This window comes from Haemaphysalis longicornis, unplaced genomic scaffold (genome assembly GCF_048455015.1).
Source record: "Haemaphysalis longicornis isolate Haplotype H1 unplaced genomic scaffold, Haemaphysalis longicornis Haplotype H1 scaffold_12, whole genome shotgun sequence".
Classification (NCBI taxonomy): Eukaryota; Metazoa; Arthropoda; class Arachnida; order Ixodida; family Ixodidae; genus Haemaphysalis; species Haemaphysalis longicornis.
Window position 1 is genome coordinate 48,085,756 of NW_027526225.1, and position 20,265 is coordinate 48,106,020.

The 20,265-nt window shown below is 47.4% G+C and overlaps 1 long non-coding RNA gene across 4 annotated transcripts in view; it reads left to right on the forward strand.

The window, feature by feature from the left end:
* The window catches only part of LOC144162613 (uncharacterized), an 86,565-nt gene that overhangs the window by 11,319 nt on the left and 54,981 nt on the right, over window positions 1-20,265 (forward strand). For all 4 annotated transcript variants that reach the window (XR_013320721.1, XR_013320723.1, XR_013320722.1 and 1 more), the window contains 2 exons: window positions 3,624-3,775; window positions 17,943-18,079. This is a non-coding gene — a long non-coding RNA (uncharacterized LOC144162613). The remainder of the gene's footprint in view (window positions 1-3,623; window positions 3,776-17,942; window positions 18,080-20,265) is intronic.

The window sequence follows — 20,265 nt, forward strand, 5'->3', positions numbered from 1 at the left end:
GCCCTCTCAAAGTGAATTCAGCGTATTTCTTTGAGTGCACGGCGTTACACGGCTTGCTCGTTTTCTCTTTTTTATTCGTAATTTTAACATTTCTTTCCTGGCTTTCTTAGTTTAGGTTCGTTTTTAGGTGAGGCCTATTTTAGATTTCATTATGATATTTTGTTACTTTTTATTTTTGTAATTTTTCTATTATTTGGTACTTCAAAATTCTGTTGGACCACATGTTTCTGTTCACGCTATTATAGCGAATAAATGCGTTACTCCCACTAATTTGCATATTTGTGCGATCTCATAGTTCCACGGTACTCGCTGTGGGGGCATATGGGGCAGTAAGAAGTACGGACAGCGATGCTTGAGCGGTGCCGTTGCACCACCTATGCAAGAAGACGGTAAAAAAAATGTTTGCCCTTCACAACAGCCTTAGTCTACATACGAACTTTCGTTTCCGGTACCTTGCATAATACGTCACCGCTGACATATCACGGAACGCACGACTTAGCGGTAAAGTAAAATGGTTGCCAAAATTGTTAATTTTCTCAGTGAAAAAAGCATCGTTTTTGGCAATGCAAGAGTCTGCAGCACGATAAACCGCCGAATCTCTCTAATAAAACCTCTTTGATTTTGTTTTCATGGTTTTTATAACAACGGTGCGGATTACACGCACACGACTGAGGCTCACACTACGAATAAGAAACGACGAAACGCGGCTTCAATGTATCACAGAACTGTAGGGCTAAATGAATTGCGGGAGCGTGAAGGGAATCTGGAAAGGCGTCATGGTGCCAGGATTAACTTCGGTAATTACGTTTTGTGCACGAAGCCAGAGACCCAAGTGGCGCTGGAGGCTAATTTGAAGTTGGTGGGTAGACAGGCTCTAGGAACCCTGAGCAAAACTATATAGGAAGTGGCGCAGAGAGACATGGGTTGGTCGTCCTTTGAGGCAAGGGAAGTACAGAGCGAGACAAAAGTTGAGGGGAGAGTTCTAGAGAAGTCGACTAAAAATGGGCCGCGGGAATGTTTCAGTACCTGCATATGAGGTGCATTGACGTGCACTGCAGACGGAGGAAAGTACAGATTGCCAATGGTACGGAAAATGGGTCAGCGTAAGTGGGGTATACGAAGCACTTACAAAGCAGGTAAAGGCATTAAAATCAACAAATTGGGCAAAGGTAATAGAAATAAAAAAAAACAAAAAAGTGGAGGCCAGCAGGACAGAAAATTCGGAATTCCGGAAGAAAGGATTCTATGAAAGCACGCGAGGCAGTGCATTGCACTTTGAAGCACGGGCGGGGTGCCTGAGAACCGGCCCATACGTGGGTTACCGTAGGTTACAGGATAAAAACGTATGTACGCTGCGGCAGGAATTTGGAAATTATAGCGCATGATGTCACGGACTGTACTGCTATATAACCGTGGGAGGACGATGACGGCAAGCCGTTAACAGAGTCTTCGGAATTTGGTTTGAGGGGGGGGGGGGTGAATTTTAGGACCATAGATGCAACAAAGACGGGGTTGGAGGGATGATGCGAAAGTAGAGAAGAGGCGAGGATGCATGAATAGTAATCAAACAAGGATTCAAAAGGGCATTGGGGGGAGAAAATATGCAAGGGCAGAAAAGGCGTGCAAGAGAGATAAAAATTAGAAACGCTGGGCCGTACGTGAGATTGATTGAAAACGCATGTTGACAAAACATTGTAGGAGCAAAAGCAGGAAAACAGGTAGCTCAGTTTTCTAGAACTAACCTCTTGGTACAAAGAGAGAATCAGTTGTCAGAATGTTTGATAGGGGTAGTAGAAAGAAAATCCACAGGAACCTTGAGGAGCCATGAAAGAGGTAGCTGTCTAAGGAACTCTTTCAGTTGCGAAACACGGGAAATAGTAGTCCACCTCCGCATGACTGCTTCCCTGAAGTAGAGATGTGTCCGGCGGGGATAGGATAGGGTATTTGGGAGGCCAACCTAAATCGGGAGGTTGACAGAAACTGACATCCATCTGAGGCATCAACCACTCAACTCACTCTGACGCGTAAATAAACACAGAGAAAGCTGGTAATGATGTTGGTTATTAAACATGACAGGAGAGGGAATAAAAGGAACCCGTGGCAGTTAACGTGGCGATGAGAAAGTGTACGGCTGCCGTTCATAGTCCCACAAAGGTAGTTTGGTATTGGTCAAGAAGATGTTTGAGTTAAAGTACGCGCTTGGGTGCTCCGACAAGGATTATTTTGATTGAACCCCGATCGCCAAGTAACCACACGATGCAGGAGCTGGGTTACCGAGTCGCCGATTGTGACGGCGTGCTGTACGGTTGGCTATGATTCTTGCATACCTGCACGTATATTGAGAGCAACACAGAACCGCCAGTGGGGGATGTCGTCGGCCCATTTGATGTGATGAATGCCTGTAGTATCGGCTGAATGTGGGTAGAGGGGTGTCATAGCATAATTATTAACGTTAGGGAAAAAGAACAGCAGCTTGAGTGCCACGGGTCATATTGTGGGTGTTACCGGTTGCCTATCTACCCTGAAGCCGGCCTTTCGCTTAGATAAGAAGAAGCGGAAATAAAGAAAATGCTGGAGAAGCAGGCCAGAGAGCAGAGCTGGGGGAGGATATTTCTACCGCACACACTGTCGCAGTCTCTAGGGATAGCGATGGTCTTCAGAGCATAAATGTCGGCACGACCTGGTACGAAGGGCATGCTGAAGAAGGAACATAATAACAACACAGGCACTGCGTCAAAACATGGTGAGGAAATCTGGAAGAACTTATAGCTTTCAAGAAAATTGGAGACCTCAGCGGCATTCGCTCAGGAGCATTACGATCCCATGACGCCGAGGATATAGGGCGGAGGTTAGAGGGGAAAGGGGCGTGTACTGCTTCGTAATTACAGTAACAATAGGGAAAGTCTAAAAACTAGGCTTAAAGTCTGTTTCCTCGGCGGAATCAATAAAATGGAGGAGCGTGCTTGCGCATGGCCGGGCAGGTTACGAACCGTACCGTACGTGATGGCGTATCTACCAGTACCCATGAATTAGCAATTACAGTCACAGCTGGTTCCGTTTCCCACAGTGTGAACTGATGGCCCTGACGAATTTTGGTTCGTTTGAAGCTAATAGTCTGGATACGAGGACTAAGGCGGGGCAGCACATAAAGCGAGGCTGGCCGGCCAGAGACGTCGGTAGAAGGATTTTTGCGGAATGGCTTTCGCTCGAGGAAAGAAACAAGGGGAATAAGCCCTAGTGGATGTTTAATGGCAAAAAAATATAGATCTTGAGGGGATTGTCATGCCCGGAACGCGAGCAAACGCAATTCATGAAGTATGTTCAAAGGAGGCACAATGATCAATGACCTAGGTTCGCCGAAAGGGCAGTACTCTTTCTGTGGTGTTGGCTTGTAGACGATGCGTTGAGTTTTCCCCCTGACGACCTAGCAATTGGGGCTATTAGTTGTCGAGCCGGAGGACAACTCTTGTGCAAAAGCTCGATAGTGTCCTGCTCGCGGCACTGCCAGAGCTTGAAAGGACTGTCCTGCATAAGTCTTGCCAACACAGCTTCCGTAAACAGATTATATAATAATGCCTGCTACCAGTTTGCATTAAAAATAATCTTGTTACTTTTGTTTACAGTGTTCTACATATATACAATATCTGGAATATTCCATTGAAGTGACGTATTATAAATACCAACAATGCATTTCACGCATTTCAGCGTGATTGTCTGCTTGGCGACCGCTGCATGGAGTGCACCGACTGAACCCTTCGAATATCCAATAATGAAGGTAACTTAGTCACCTTGTTCAGGCGCTTAGCCCTAAAGGAGAATGCCTGTTTTGTAGTTAAACGCTTGTGTTATAAAAACTGTTTTATAACCAATGTGAATTGTGATCCGCAGCGAAGCGTCAAAGGTAACGTTGAAGCTGTTGTTTTATAATTGGTACATAAATTCTTCAGAATGTTTTAGAAGCAGAGAATCGGAAATTCTTGAGTCGACAAACAAGAGGACACTACAGCCTGCAAATAAACATTGGGGGCGGAGCAGTTTTATTGCGAAAGCATTTGATGGCCTACTGCCCAAAGAGGCACTGTCTGGCCTCAGGGCATTTCTGGATGAGAAACGGTTATTTAACCTATATACGGGTGTTAAGGTAAATATGAGTGAAAGCAAGGAAATTTTATTTGTAATAGTAAGTAGTATGAAGCAACATAATTTTTTTTAACTTAAGCCTAGAAACTTGTGATTGGAACGTACTGAATCGCAGGTCGCCGACATTCCAGTGAGCACGCAGTTATTTATTTATTTATTTATTTATTTATTTATTTATTTATTTATTTATTTATTTATTGAACGCCGCGTAATCGATGAACAAGTCGAGTACATGCTCCAATGCGGTGTGATTTGACCATCCACCAGTCCATTGGCGTCGCCGGTAGTGCTTGTCAAGAAGAAGGACGGCTCCATTCGGTTTTGCGTCTATTACCGACGGCTCAACAAGATAACTTACAAGGACGTATATCCTTGGCCGCGAATTGATGACGCCCTCGACTGTCTACGAGGCGCAGAGTACTTTTCATAAATTGACTTACCCTCGGGTTATTCGCAGGTCCCCATGGCAGGGGCTGATCGTGCAAAAACGGTCTCTGCTACTCCTCATGGTCACTACGAATTTAACGTTATGCCGTTTGGCCTCTGCAACGCGACTGCAACCTTCGAATAGATAATTGAAAACATTCTCCGTGGACTCAAATGGCAGACGTGCCTTTGTTACCTCGATGGTATTGTGATCTTCTCTTCGGATTTTGTGACGCATTTTACTCGACTTGAGCAAATTTTGACGTGCTTGACAACCGCAGGCCTTCTGCTAATTCTGAAGAAGTGCTGTTTTGCTGCCCGAGAGCTTACCATCCTTGGCCGCGTTGTCTCCAAAGCTGGTGTCCTGCCGGATCCTGCCAAGTTGCGTGCTGTGGCGGAATTTCCCAAGACGACAACTATGAAGGCCCTGCGCAGCTTCATTGGGCTGTTTTCATAATTTCGCCGATTCGTTAGCAACTTTGCATGTCTCATCGCGCCTTTGACGCAGCTCCTCAGCAAGGACGGCGGCATCTGTGACTGGTGCGCGACCTGCGACAATGCGTTTATTAAACTGCGCCATCTCCTCACATCTCCGGCAATCCTGCGCTATTTCGATCCTGACCCCCCTATCGCGATTCACACAGACGCGAGCGGGGCTGGTTTGAGGGCAGTTCGTCCTCCGCGCAAGGCAGGATATGTCCAGTATGTTGTCTGTTATGCGAGTCGCACGCTAACCAAGGCCGAGTGAGCTATTCCGCGACCGAGAGATAATGCCTGGCCGTTGTTTGGGCGCTTGCGAAGTTCCGCCCGTACATATACGGGCGCCCTGTCCACGTTGTCGCAGACCACCACGCGCTTTGTTGGCTACACTCGCTCAAAGATTGTTCTGGTCGGCTAGCGCGCTTGGCTTTGCGGCTACAGGAGTATGACATTCGCGTCACCTGTCGCTCAGGCGGGCCGCACAATGATGCTGATGCCCTTTCGCGCTCCCCGTTGCCTCATGACAGCGACCGGGTCTCGAGCGCCGATTGCTACGTGTCGCCATTGGAGTATCACTCAATGTCATCCGACCAAAAGAAAGACACTTGCATTTCCATCATGTTGCACTCTCTGTCTGGCTCATCGGCGAACGGTGCATCTCGTACACTAAGCCGGCAAGCGTCGCACTTTTCCATTCGTGACGGAATGCTTTTTCGTCGCAACTACTAAACCGATGGTGGCAAGTGGCTCTTAGTAATTCCACACCACTTACGCTCTCAAATGTGTGCCGTTTTTCTGGTGTCCCCAAAACCTACGAACGATTGGGCTTGCGTTACTACTGGAGCGGCATGTACCGCTTCGTTCGTCAATACGTCCGTTCGTGTGTCCGATGCCAACGGCAAAAATATTCTCCCCACCAAGGAACCGGGCCTTGCAGCCCTTACCATGTCCGGCAAGACCATTCGGCCGTGTAGGCATCGACCTTTAGGGACCTTTTCCTTGCACTGCGGAGGACAACCCATGGGTCGTTGTTGCTGTCGACTACTTGGTCCAGTACACGGACACTGCCGCCCTGCCTGCTGCTACCTCATGTGAAGTCGCGTCCTTCCTATTTCGGCACTCATTTTGCGGCATTGGGCGCCCCGTGAACTCCTCAGTGGTCGAGGAAAGGTTTTTCTTTCTGAAGTTATAGAGGCCCTTCCTAAAGCCTGCCTTTCCCGGGGGCAATTGTAAGGAAGACCATAGCCAGCCCCATACTCATTTGAATAATGTCGCCTGACACTCACGTGCGTACGCCGTGAGTGTCAGGCGATGTCGTAGCACCCTCCTTTTTGGGATGGAAGAACACGTGACTATTTGGTTGTTTGCTTAGCGCTCACGTGCCTGCTATGCGCATGAAGCTCGGGAGTATTATCTTATGCTAGTGCACACTCAAAAAACGAGAAAAACGTTTACAGTTGGCCGGAATGATAAAACATGTCCAAATAAAAAACTGACGTCCTATTTAGGCACTCTTAGCAACGTACTCGCGATCAGGCTTGCTTTCTTCAATAGCGCTGCAGGTAGACTCAAATTTTACGACGGAAACCAGGCGTACATTTCACTTCAAATTATCGTGTAAAAGTTATTGCACGTGATGATGATGATGGTTGGAGTTTTTGGCGCAAGGCCAGCTGGGGCAAAGAGCGCCAAACAAGAGTATCTTAAAAAAAATAGTGGCTACTAAAGCCAGAACAACAATAAAATCAATTAATGGCAATGGTGATGGCTGGTGTATAGGGCCAGATTTGATTATGCGTGATAGGAAATGAGGTTTAAAAACTTGACGTCTGACAAATACTCAAACACACGTTTCACGGAAACAATGGCATCGCCACCTAGAAAAAACGATGGATGTAGGGGAATATGTTGACATGTAGAGTTCTCTGAAGTGTTTGTGTCGTGTTGTGTGAAGTGCCTTGCATGTGATTAGTACGTGCACTACGGATAGGGCCTCTCCGCACCTGCTGCACTGGGGTCTAGAGGATCCCGTCAGCAGATACGAGTGCGTTGCATGGGTGTGCCCTATCCGCAGTCTACCCAAGGCGACTTCTGTGTGTCTGTTGCGTGTGTCAGTGGTGTATGGTCCCAAGCGTGGTTTTATAACGTGTAACTTGTTATCTGTCTGTTCACTCCAGTGTGTTTGCCATGTTCTACGCAAGTGTTGTCTTATGTGTGGCTTGAGGTCTGTATATGGTACGGTTGTTATGTCTAGAGTGTTCCTGAGTGCAGCAGCAGCGGCCCTCTCGTCTGCCAACTCGTTCCCAGCAATCCCAGCGTGTCCTGGGACCCAGCAGAGGAGCAGCTGATGCTTCTGTGCATACACAGACATGATAGTGTTAAATACAAGATTAACTATGTGGTTTTTGGGAGGTGTATGCGATGACAGTGCGCGAACAACACTCAAGGAATCTGTGTAGATGATAGACTTCGGAATTTGATTTTCAAGTATGTGTCGTACAATCAGTAAAATTCCATATGCTTCTGCTGAAAAAATTGTTGTGTGCACGCTCATGGTTCTGGCTGCACTGAAATTCGGAACATGAGCAGCGCAGGAGACCATAGTGGAGGTTTTAGACGCGTCATTGTAAAATTCTGCAAGTGGGTATTTAAACTGCAGAGACAGAAAGTGCTGCAGTGTTGCAGCTCGCGGTACCCCATTTTTGTCAAGTTTCATAAAAGAAAGGTTGGATGACACAGGACGAACTTTCCAAGGAGGTAAAATGTCTGAAAAGGATGATCTGTACACATCTAAAAACGAAGCGCTCAGATCCGAGGCTCGCTCTCTCACTCTAAGTGAAAAGGGCAGAGGAACAGATGGACGATTTACAAAAAGCACAGATGTGGATGTGTCGTTAAAGACAGGATAAAAAAGATGGTTATTCAGCGATGAAATGTTAAAAGCATAAAGTAAGTCCATGTACGTCCGTTGGTTCTCAAGGCTCCACTTATTACACTCGGCATACAGACTCTCGACAGGGCTAGTGCGAGAAGCACCCGACGCAAGCCGTAGCCCCAAGTGTAGCACTGGGTCAAGCATTCGCAACGCTGTTTTAGTCGCCGACCCATATACCACACTGCCATAGTCTAAACGAGACCCAACCAAAGCAGTATAGAGCCGTAGTAGGAGTTCTTTGTCGGAACCATGCGATTGATGGGAGAGAACCTTAAAGGAGCCATGAAGAGAAAACACAAATTTGGTTCATTCAAAAGATTGCCTCGTTAGAATCATACTGCCACCACTTTCAACGTAAACTTCGCTCAAATAAGCTACATATTTAAGAAAAAAGGGAATGGCCATGCGACCCACCAGCTCATTTCCCGCAACAGAACCTATGATGTCATTCGAGCCAGCTCTGCGATTGGCGGAGGCCGGCAGAAGCAGATGCAAATTAGGTAGAGCTTACAAACTACCCGAACGAGCGATTTGCGCTGATATTTAGGGCACATTCTTTAGAAAGCAATAAGAATGATGGGACAAACAGTGGAAGTTACGAAAGCACATGTAAACATAGAAGTACTGATGCGTACTGCTGTTCGTACTGCGCACAGCATGCTTGGTTTAGCTGCACAGCACTACGGTGCTTGGGGTTGTCTCAGACGACACTGGCCGATTGACGCAAGCAACGGTGTCTTACGTGACCACATTTGTCGAGCGAGCACTGTTTCAGGGAACGAAATATTTTCTCCCAGAACAAAAAGAAGCCAGGTTTAAATACAGGCAAAAACAAACCAAACGCTTGCTACGGTATGGTGGCGCCATCTAGGTTTGGGTAACGTAAAGAAACGCGGTAACATACCAACACCGCTGTACAGGGTGGAGACAACATTTGAACGGTCCCGTGCCGCCGCAATTGGGCCAACGTGGTCAACGCGTTGTCCTTTTCGTTTCCCACGAGACCTCGCAACGCGAAACAGACAATGTGATTCAAACTTCTTCAGTAAACCGCGTTGCGGCGATAATTTTAGCGCGGTTTTGACACAATGACTTGCTTCGGCGGCGAGCGAGCGACCCAAAATGGCGGCGCTAGCGTATACGTGTCTCTACCCTGTACGGCGGATGCGTGAATGAAGGTATTCTAGGTTGCAGAGCGGTCGGTTCCTCTGATGTCATTGCAGACCCCGAAAACAAACGATTTAGCGGGAAAATCAAAATTTTAACCCAAATTGTTTAATTTCTCAGTGAATAAAGCATCGTTTGTATCCGGACAAGCGCTGGGGAACTATAAAACACGAAATCTTTCGAATAAAACGAACTTGCATTTTTTCTTCATGGCTCCTTTAAGTATACTCACTGTTTTCAGACATTTATGTTTAAGTTCCTTGATGTGTGGAATGAATGTGAGTTTCTGGTCAAACACAACACCTAAGAACTTGTGCTCCTTGTTCACATTAAGAGTAATGTCTGGGTCCGGATGGACCCCGCGCTTCCTGGAGAACACAACGCAGGAGCTTTTTGCAGGATTCAATTTAAACCCATTCTTGTCTGCCCAGGCGGCAAGCTTCTTGACACCAAGCTGGACTTGACGTTCGCATATTGATATATTACAATATTTAAAATATATTTGCAGGTCGTCTACATACATAGAATAAGATATTGTTGGTGGCAGTGCCTTTCCAAAAGAGTTCATCATTACTATGAAGAGAGTGCAACTCAACACGCCACCTTGCGGCACGCCATTTTCTTAGGCGTAAACCTTTTAAAGTGCACAACCAACTCTTACTCTGAACGTTCTCTCTGACAAATAAGTAACAAGGGTGTTGAACATATTACCCGAAACACCGAATGATTTGAGGTGACTAAGGATCCCATAACGCCCAGCGGTGTCGTAGGCCTTCTCGAGTTCGAAAAAGATAGTTAAACAGTACTGCTTATGCACGAAGGCATCTTTGATGTATGAGTTAAGTGCAACCAGTTGATCGTTCGTTGATCGCCCCACCCTAAAGCCTGCCTGGCAGCTGTCGAGAAGACCATTGTACTCGAGGAAGTACAGGAGCCTGCGATTGATCATCTCGAAGAGCTTGCACAGGCAGCTCGTCAGGGCTATTGGACGGTAGCTTGAGGGGGACGACGGGTCCTTTCCCTCCTTCAAGAAAGCCACTACAATGGCCTCCCTCCAAGAGTGTGGAATGTGCCCCGAAAGCCATATTTTATTATATAGATGTAGAAGTGATTCAAGTGTGTATGCGTGTAGGTGTTGTATCATTGTATATGTAATGTTGTCTGGGCCTGGAGCTGAGGGTTTACACGTGCTCAGAGCAGCCCTCAGCTCATGTAGTAAAAACAGGGAGTTGTAAGAAGTCTGTGATTTGTTGTTGTCGTGTAGGGACTTCTTTTCACTACAGTCTTTATACTTCAAGAAAGTGTTCGTGTAGTGTGCTGAAATGGACACGTGTTGGAAGTGTTGTGCGAGTGTGTCAGCCTGGTCTTCCAGTGTGTCCCCTGTTGTACTGACCAGGGGCAGGCTGTGTCTGTTGTCCTTTGAGTTTGCGTATACGTGTCCATACCTTGCGTGTGTCTGTGTACGAGTTTCTAGATGTTATGAATGAGCGCCAACTATCTCTTTTTGCCTCACGGCGCACACGTTTTCCGTATGCCTTGGCCCGTTTGAACAAGAGGAGGTTTCCCGACGTGGGGTACCGACGGAGGATACCCCACGCCTTGTTCTGGGCGTCTCGCGCCCGCCTACAGTCCTCATTCCACCACGGCCTCCGCTGGTTGCGCGGGGCACGAGAGGCGTGGGGAATGGACTTTTCGGCGGCGTCGAGGATGTGCGCCGTGAGCAGTTGGGTAGCTTCTTCAACGTGTAGGTGTCCAATGGATGTGTAGTGTAGTTTGGATGTCTCTGTAAATGTACTCCAGTTAGCTCTTGCTTCATTGAACCTGTTTTGGGAAGATGGACTGCATGGGCCTTTACCTATATATGTTAGTGAGGTGGGGAAGTGGTCACTACCGTATGGGTCAGTGCCCACACCCCACTCGAGGAGAGGAAAGAACTGCGGAGCCAATCGCCAAGTCAAGATATCAGTATGTGTTGTGTCCTGTGTTATGGTATGTAGGCTGTTTATTGTTCAAAAGGCATGCTCCTGAAGATGTAAGCAATTTCTCTATCAGGCGACCTCGGGCATCTGTGCGAGAAAAGCCTCAAAGAGAGTTGTGAGCATTAAGGTCGCCTGTAAGGATGTATGGTTCGGGCAGCTGGTCAGCCAGCGCCTCGAAGTCAGAGCTTGAAAGTGCGACATCAGGAGGAATGTATATGGAGCATACCGTTATCAACCTATTAAATATTATTGTTCGAATTGCCACAGCCTCAAGGACAGTGTTCAGAGTGACAGGGTGGCATGCTAAGGATTCCCGGGCTATTATGGTCACACCCCCAGAAGTGTTCGTGCAGCCATTCCTCTCCTTTCTGTATACCAGGTAACTGCTCAAGAAATTCCTGTATTTAGAATTCAAATGTGTTTCCTGAACACACATTACACTTGGCTGATAAGCATGCAGTATTTCGTATACATCGTCAAGATTATTCAGAAGGCCTCTGCAGTTCCATTGTATTATGTTTTCTCTTCCCATTATGATGTGTTCGGAGCTACTGGAGTGTGACTATTTATGTAGGGTCTTTCGGGGCTTGGTCTCTTGGAAGGGGTTTTCTGACCTTCTCTACTGACCTAGACGTCGCAGCCCGTTCCTTCCGCTGGGATGAAAGCCGGAAGGGCTCGACGTCCATGTCGTCATCTGAAGGCAAGGGGGTGCCCAGCGGACTGGGCCCCCTTGACTTGGTACCCTTTCGGGTGTTCTTTGTCTGCGCTGCGGGCGGGGCAGGCGGTGGAGCTTGGATGGGCGCTGCTGTGGGCCCTCCCGTCTCCATCTCTGTGCCCTCAGGTGTCCCTAGGGCTGGTGAAGAGGAAACAGTGAGAGCGGCAGAGCTCCCAGCGGCGATCACAATCGCCACCTTTGCTGGAGTCGCCACACTGGGCGAGTCCTGACACCGCTGGACTACCGAAGGCAGTCCGGCAAGAGACGGGGCCCCCGCAGCCTCTACAGGTGTTGTAGAGGCAGCAGGTGGCTGCTCAGCTGGGGGCTGGGACCGCAACACATCAGCAGCAAAGCTGCACTGTGTCGCTGTGCTGACCAAACGCCGCCCAGCCCCCGGCGGGCAGCGTCTGTATAAGATGTGGCCGAAAGCAGCTTGTGCTTTTGGCGTGCCTCGGCAAAGGTGATGTTTTCTGTTACTTTCATTTGTAGAATTTCTTTTTCTGCTTTGAATTTTGGGCAGGTTCGCGAATAAGCAGCGTGTGGGCCACTGCAATTCGGGCACTTCACTGTGCTGTTTGGACAGTCATCCGACGAATGGTCAGACTCTGAACATTTAGGACAAGTCAGCTTTCCTCGACATGATAGAGTTCCATGGCCGTATCGTTGGCATTTAAACCATCGCCTGGGATTAGGGATATATGGTCGTACATTGCAGCTTAGGAAGCCCACTTTGACCTTTTCGGGTGGGGTTGTGAAATCAAATGTTAGGACAAGATGCTTTGTTGGGATTTCTTCATTTGCTCTACGGATTACAATTCGTTTGACAGAGGTTACTCTTTGAGGTTGAAGCGCCTGAAGAAGTTCCACCTCTGTCTCAGACTGTAATTCCTTTTCTGAGATTACACCTTGAGAGGAGTTGAGAGTTCTATGTGGAGTCACAGTAACAGCCAGGTCAGCCAACGTGGTCTGTTTCAGGAGGTTTTCGCTTTGATTTTTTCTTTTTACTTGAACAAGTAGGTCACCGGATGAAAGCTTCTTAGCATCATAGTCTGAGCCGGCAACCGACTCAATGCATTTGGCCAAAAGAATGACTGACTTCTTGCCAACAGGGGTGTCTCCGGTGGAATGAACTACAAGATTTTTATAGAAATGTTCTGCCTTCTCTTTAGCAAGTACTTCGGTGCGGCCTCTTTTGGGAGGCCGATAATTTGAGGGGGGCGGGGTTTGAGAAAATACCATGCAGTATGTATAAAAGCAGGGAGACGGGGGTACTTTCTTCATTGACTTTACCCTGATGGTCAAAGAGGTCGCGGAGCTCCCTGCCTGGTGAACAGACAGGGAGCCCATCCGCCGGAGCTTGACCTGGGCTCCGACGGCCACCGTTCGTGGTTTCTAGCCCTCCACCTATAAACACATCGCCATGGTTGGATCCAGCTTATGTTTGGGTAATCGGGGTCCGCGGTATCGCCAGTACCGTCACCAAGATTGCTCAGGGTGCCCCGTGCGCGGAGTTATTGCACGTGAAAATGCCGAAGGTCCCACAACTATATTGAGGTAGAAGGCATTCAAGGTAGCTTTTGAGTACTCCAGACATTCATTTATTACTAACAGCCTAATGCCTAAAGAGACCAAAGATACACCGAGACAGAAGGTCCAATCGAGCCTGAATGTCCAATGAGACGAAAGATTCAACGAGACGAAATGTCGAATGGAACCTGAATGCCCAACAAGACGAAAGATCCACTGAGTCGGGAGGTGCAATCGAGCCTGAATGTCGAACGAGATGGAAGGCCCATCGAGACGGAATATCCACTGTTGGAACTTTCCTGTCGTTAGATCTTTCGGCTTTTTGGACGCTGAATCTTGCTGAATCTTGCTGACGCTGAATCTTGCAGCGGTTACTTTGTGTGCAGATCACTTTTGGGTCCTTTCTTGTAGTCGCGGTCACGATTTCTAGCCACCACCGCCATCAGGCGGCGTAGCGAGTTAGCGGACCTAACAGAGGTCCACGGCGTAGGGGCATGACGGACCCAAACAGAGGCTTCAAAAAACACGCAGCGTGCAACTTCATAGCCATTCAAAACTTTTGAACCAGTGGCGCTTGTCATAAATTTCCCAGTTGGTCAGCGTGAAGACAACTGCATGTACATTGGGGGGAAAATCTCCGTAATATAACCTAACCCGCAGCCCGCTTATTTATTTTTTAGGAACGCCTGTTAGGTTGGTTTTAATGATAGCAGGCAAAAAAGTAAAGCAGTTTCACTCTATTTGAAATGCAGAGCAGTAATTTGCCAGAGAGGCTCTGAAGCCGTCATCCGCCCATTGGTACCACTGCTCACTCTCTTCCGCTCCCTGCCTCACTCCTGTGTTGATGAATTGAACAAAGGCTTGTCCGACGCTATTCAAATTTACCGTGTAATTGCTAGCGCGTGCTCTGCCTGCAACAGCACGAGCGGGAGTTCTTACATGCGCCGGAGCCTATATACTGCGCACTTTTGAACACGTGTGTTCCGCAGCAACTTTTTCCGCGTTATATCGTAAAAAACAACCCAACGAAGGCTCCAGTTAACTTTCAAAGGCCACCGATGCTCGATGATTGAAAAGGTGATCCGATGTGAGGATCGCTGAAACGATGACTCGCTGGCTCGTTCGTCGACGGCACATAGCCGGCAACGGTTTTCTCCAAGCCAACTCAAAATGTACAATATGCACAGTTTATTTACACTACGTATTACAACTTTCAAGGCTCAAGATCGCATACAAGAGGTCGGGCAAGGCCCGCGCCGAGCAGGCCTCACCAGTCTCCACTACTCCTCTCTATCTCATCTCTGTTCAATCCCAGCTCTCAATCTCTCCCTCGTGTCCCTCTCGGTCTCCTGTCCGGTCTGGGAATTCTCGTAGCGGTAATCGAGTCGTTGAAATGCCAACGGTCCCCCTCCGCCAGTTTCCTGAACGAACACAAAGTAAACCCCCCTTCAAAAGCTGACATCGCTTTCAACTGCTATGGGGTGACCGACGCGTTTGTATGCGTCCTCTCAGGGCCCGCTCGTCGAGTGGACGCAAAAACGCGGCGAATAACAAAGACGCCTCCGCGGTTTCTCCTTGCGCCCTTCTCGCCCAAGTCAGCTCGGCCGGCGTGAAAACAAACACCATACAGGTAAAAAGCGAACCCTAGCGAAAGATGTCTAGTTGCCGGGAGATTTTAAATAATAAGTGAGGGACCCAATCTTCAGAGCTCCTAACTAAATAAATGAGAGGGCTTCTAGTTATTTACACAGCTTTTGCCTCAAATGTACCTGCAGTTTTCCTTGCGCTGAAATAATGCGGAGCTGATGGCCAGTGCCAGCAGTTCAAGTGTTTAGAAGGGTTATGTCTACATAAATCGCTTGTTTTTCGATTCTTCTAAGATACACCGTTACCCTCAAGGGCTCTGTTTGGGTCCGTTATTTTCTGCAGTTACAAATGGCCGCCATAATCTACGCGTTCCAAACAGCGCCGTAAGGCTCCGGCACGTGCGAGATAAAAGCAAGCACTAAAAGTGGGATTGAATCTATGCTGCGAAGGTGGTTGGAAAGCACGGAGCAAGAATTTGGAAAGGAAAGCTTTAAACGACACCCACAACAATTGCCCATGCAACATCACTTGAATTCCCACACGTCGCTCTTCCAAGAGTGAAACGAGAGTTTCTGTCAGCCGTTAGTTGCAATTCGCGGGGGCGGAGTCCCGACCGCAGCAGCGTCGGCCAAGGCCGGGATAGAGCGGTGGACGCCACGCCGTTGCCCGGACGTGCGTCGCCAAAAAGAAAATGGAGAGGACTGCCTTTCGAAGGGTGAGACAGCGGAACCTAGCCATCCTGATATGCTAGCTCGGGGCTACACCACCGAGCGACACAAGCGTAGACATTGCAAAACCTAGACATTGTAAACACATTGAAAGCGCAGGAATTGTAAGAAAACCCTCCAAAAAAGACCTGTGAGTGTGTGGCGGCCATGGTTGTGTCACATCAGAATGAGGGTGGCTGCAGCAGTGGCTTAGGAAACCCTGCGTCATTCTGTAAATTCTTGGTTCGCCAGCTGAAGTGATGATACTTGAATGCGCCTTCAGCACTGTGCCATGAATAGGCTGGGAAGCAATCTAAGAGCCGTTTAAAATCCGCCATGTCCAAGTTTATGAAGGCATCGAAGGTGTGACACCATTATCTCAACAGCCTTAATGATTTTTCACAATCTGCTGAAACGGACAAAAGACTACCCACAGACATCAGATGGCCATGCAGGTGCCTGATTTGCATTTAATTTAGAGGGATTGATCTTGAATCGGCAGTGCACGTACCTACACTCGAGGTGATAAGGAAGTAAAAATACAATGAATGCGGTAATAAGAATTGTCTTCTCAACTGGAGCAACCTGGTGTCACCTGGTGTATGCAAGGTGAGAATAACAGCACATATTTAGTAAAGGACATTCCACATACACACAATTAGTCTCTGTTATACACTCCTTCACTTGGGTGCTGGATTGTAATGGCTAAATTGATGCAATATTTTTGGCTTTTCGTAAAGCCTTCGACAAGGTCGCCTATCACCATTTACGAAAAGCCCATTTTCGCCCATACCTAGCTAATGATAAGCAATTTGGCTCACGCGGCGATAAAAAATCTGACTTTCTTTCAGTTCGCTGTGGCGTTCACCAAGGAAGTGTCTTGGGACCATTGCTTTTCTTACTTTTTGTTAATAATATCGTGTATGAAGCTTGCGCTGGTATGGAAATGCGGTTATTTGCAGACGAGTGTGTCCTATTTTGTAACATCAGCTCTCCAAGGGACCAAGAAAGCCTTTGTAAAAGTCTCGGTAGAATAACTGATTGGTGGTCCCGCTGGGGAATGGTTTCAAACGCACATAAAAGTGTCTTAATGCGCATTACACGGAAGAAAGCGCCTTTAAGCTTTAACTACATGTTGGGGATCATCATCACTAAACGAGGTCACTTCTGTAAAATATCTGGGTTTGACATTAACAAATACTTTATCATGGAACGATGACATTGACAATGTATGTTCATCTGCGTTTCATAAGATGTGTTTTTTTTTAAAACAAACTTAAAGCCGCACGCTCCAATGTTAAGCTGGTGAGCTATTATTCCTTGATTAGACCAAACTCGGGTATGCGTGTATAATTTGGGACCCGTTCATATCTTCTAACATCAGTAAGTTGGAAAAATTCCAAAGGAAAGCCGCCAGGTTCGTATATTATAAAATCTCACCGTATGATTCACCCTCAGAATTACTGCGTGATTATAACATTCAATTGCTTCAGGCACGTCGGAAGAAACTCCGTTTAGATTTTCTTTCTCTTCTCGTCAATAGAAAGCTTGGCCTAGACCACTGTAATTACTTAATTCCTTTGTCAACAAGGTCTACACGCCCCGATCACCCGGAAATGTTTACGCCATATTTCGCTCGCACAGACCTGTTCCACACAAACCTCTTTTTTTCCCCAAACGAAAAATGATAGGAACGCTGATATCCAATCCCGCAGTGTGAACTCCCTTACTTGATGTTTTCATGTTTATTGTGTTTTGTGGTTTATGTTCTTCTTGTTTTTTGCGGGTTGGTGCAAAGCGCCTCTCCTGCTTGGATCTATGAAAGGTCTGCAGTATATATATACATAAATAAAATAAATAAATAAATAAACAGGTGTGTGGGACAAGTTGGATGTCTAGAAATGTAGCCTTCATTGAATACTGAGGTGTTATAGATTGTTTATAAGGAGAATTTTTGAAGGAGTGAAGGAGCTAAAATTCCCTGTATTGCGATTTTGCCTTCTTTAAAATTTTGATCTGCTCCTGATAATTCGTTTCTCATCAGTTATTCGCTTCTTCGGGCTAAAAATTATTGCCTGAACTGCGGTTTCACGACTATGTTCTGCTGAATGGTGTTCTGGAATGTCTATATAGCGGTATGCAGAGCTCGAGTGTCCCAAAGTAAAGAGCTATAAGTTAAGCACAATAACTATAGCATCATTCGGGTTTTCTTGGGAGTACTTGAATTATTTTTTTTCGTGAGCGCCAATAAATACTTACCTGTGTCATTGCGATTTCAGTTCATGGATACCAATGAAAGCCTCAAAGTGACGTACTTGACCACTAACAGCAGCACATGTAAAATTGAAAACGTGACTTGCTTGAGCAGCGTTGATACTACGTTTAGGAGGTTTTATTATCATGGAAAACAAGTACTGTAAGACTTCTTTTTTGATATTTGATACTTGTTTTGCTTGCTGAAACAACCTTCACTTTAATTACAAGTTTTATCTATTTATATCCAAATCATATGACTTTAGTTCAAGCATAACAAAAATAAAATATAAGCTTTCACTAGAACCATTGCATATCCGACGGCAAATCGCACTTCTATGCATGTTTCACAAATACATTAATCGTGCCAGACCCTCCCCATTACCCACTGTAAGCCCTCTTTCCACATCACGAAGATTATTTAATCAACGCAGCTTCACCAGAATCTACGGCACCACAAACTCTTTCAATTCATCTGCCCTCCCACGTGCTATCCGGTTATGGAACGATCTGCCTGATAATAACCCAGAAACATTCCGCAATCACCTGCACAAGCATTTTTCCATGTAAAACCACCAAACAAGAACGCTGGCATTCCTTTCTGTTAGCACCAAGATGTTTTCCTTTTTCTTTCTTTCCTTTTTTTTTTGCGGCTGCGGCTACCACACTAGATGTTATTATTGCTTGTACTTATTTTGTTGCCACTCTTGCTCGCTGTTATCATGTTCTTTTTATCTTGTTTCACTGACTTGTTGCTGTATTATATATCTAGTTTTAAGTGCGAATGCACTTTATAAGCGACCCCAAGCCTTCCACCGCCGGCGGCGGCGGCGTCCGCAGTCCTCCTCTCCCTAGCAACGGCGTGGAGCGGAGAGGAGCGTTGGTAGCAACGGCGCAGTGACGTCACTCACCACGTGACGACACGCCCCTCACCACTCCTCGCGGCGCGACGGCGTGCGCGCGCGCGTCCCTCTCCCTTCCCCGCGCCGTGACGTCACACACTCCACCCCTCTCCCCGGCAGCTGCCGTGCGCCGCTGCGTGTCACTTTCCCTCCCCGCGCCGTGACGTCACGCACCCGCACCTCCTCTCCCCTCGCTCGGCTGCCGCTGCCGTGCGCCGCTGCGCGCGTCCCTCTCCCCTTGCGCTCGCCTCCTCTCTCAGCCACCTGGCTCGGTGCGCTCGGCGCGGCGTGCCCCCCTATATATGCAGCGATAAACTGCCAGACCTCCGTGGGTCGGCTCGCGCGCGCTCTCTCGCTAGTCTCCTGGCTCGCTCTGCTCCAGTTTAGACCGTTCGCTGGCTGGGCGCCTCTCAAGGCGATGTCAGAATTACTACGCCGTGTACTCTCGGCGCAAGAAATGCATTCGCACTTCCTCACGATTCCCTTCGGGAAGGTGGGGGCAATTTTTTTTTTTGTATAACTTCTCTGGTTACTTTTTGATGATCTGCCCTTTTGCCCCCCTTACCCAATGCCCTGCAGGGCCTTTAAGGTATTTTAAATAAATAAATAAATAAATAAATAAATGTCACTGGTAATGAAGCATATTTTAATACACCAAATCCTTCTCTGTAGTAATCAAAATAGCAAATAGTTAAAACTATTTTGTAGCTGCAGGGCGCAAACCCATCGAAGGCTCAGAAAATTCATTCCGCATTCAGGAAAAATGCTAGGTTTTAGGTTCTTGGGAAAACATTAGTACATTGCAGAAGCATTCAAAAAGAATATTTTGGAGGAGGTCACTGGTTATAGACGGTATTCGTTGAAAAGTTGAGCGGTCAATTTCTTCGCTTGGCAACACTGGAAGCGGCCACAGACATGGCCGATGCGCCATGGACACGGCACGGCATGGGCCACTGCGGCCGCACGCCGAAGAAAAAAAAGCCACCGGCGTGTGTCATCTGCTCCGTTCCAATCCAATTCTAAACTGTGGCGCCAACAGAGATGTTAATAATCGCACTCACAATGAATCGTCGCAATACTTTGTGTTTGGCGAAGAGTTCGTAATGTGAAACACAGTCATGTGTTTCACAGTCGTGCTTAGCACGCACAAGTTCCGCCATCCTGCGGAGCCGGACGTAACGAGTGACGGCGCACTCACACGGTTGCATGGAGGAGAAGAGGGGTGCCTGATCTTCGGGCCGTGCGCACAACGTCGCCTAGCAACAGACGCTTGGCCACAGATATGGCGGCGCACACTTGGTTGCCTGCATGCATTCCACGCCATTGAATACCGAGGACCATCATCAGCACCTCTTCTTTCGCACGAACGACGATGAGAAGATCTTTATGTGTGACCTTGCTACTGCAAATACCTTGCCATTTTAATAATCCTACACAGGGTTCTAAA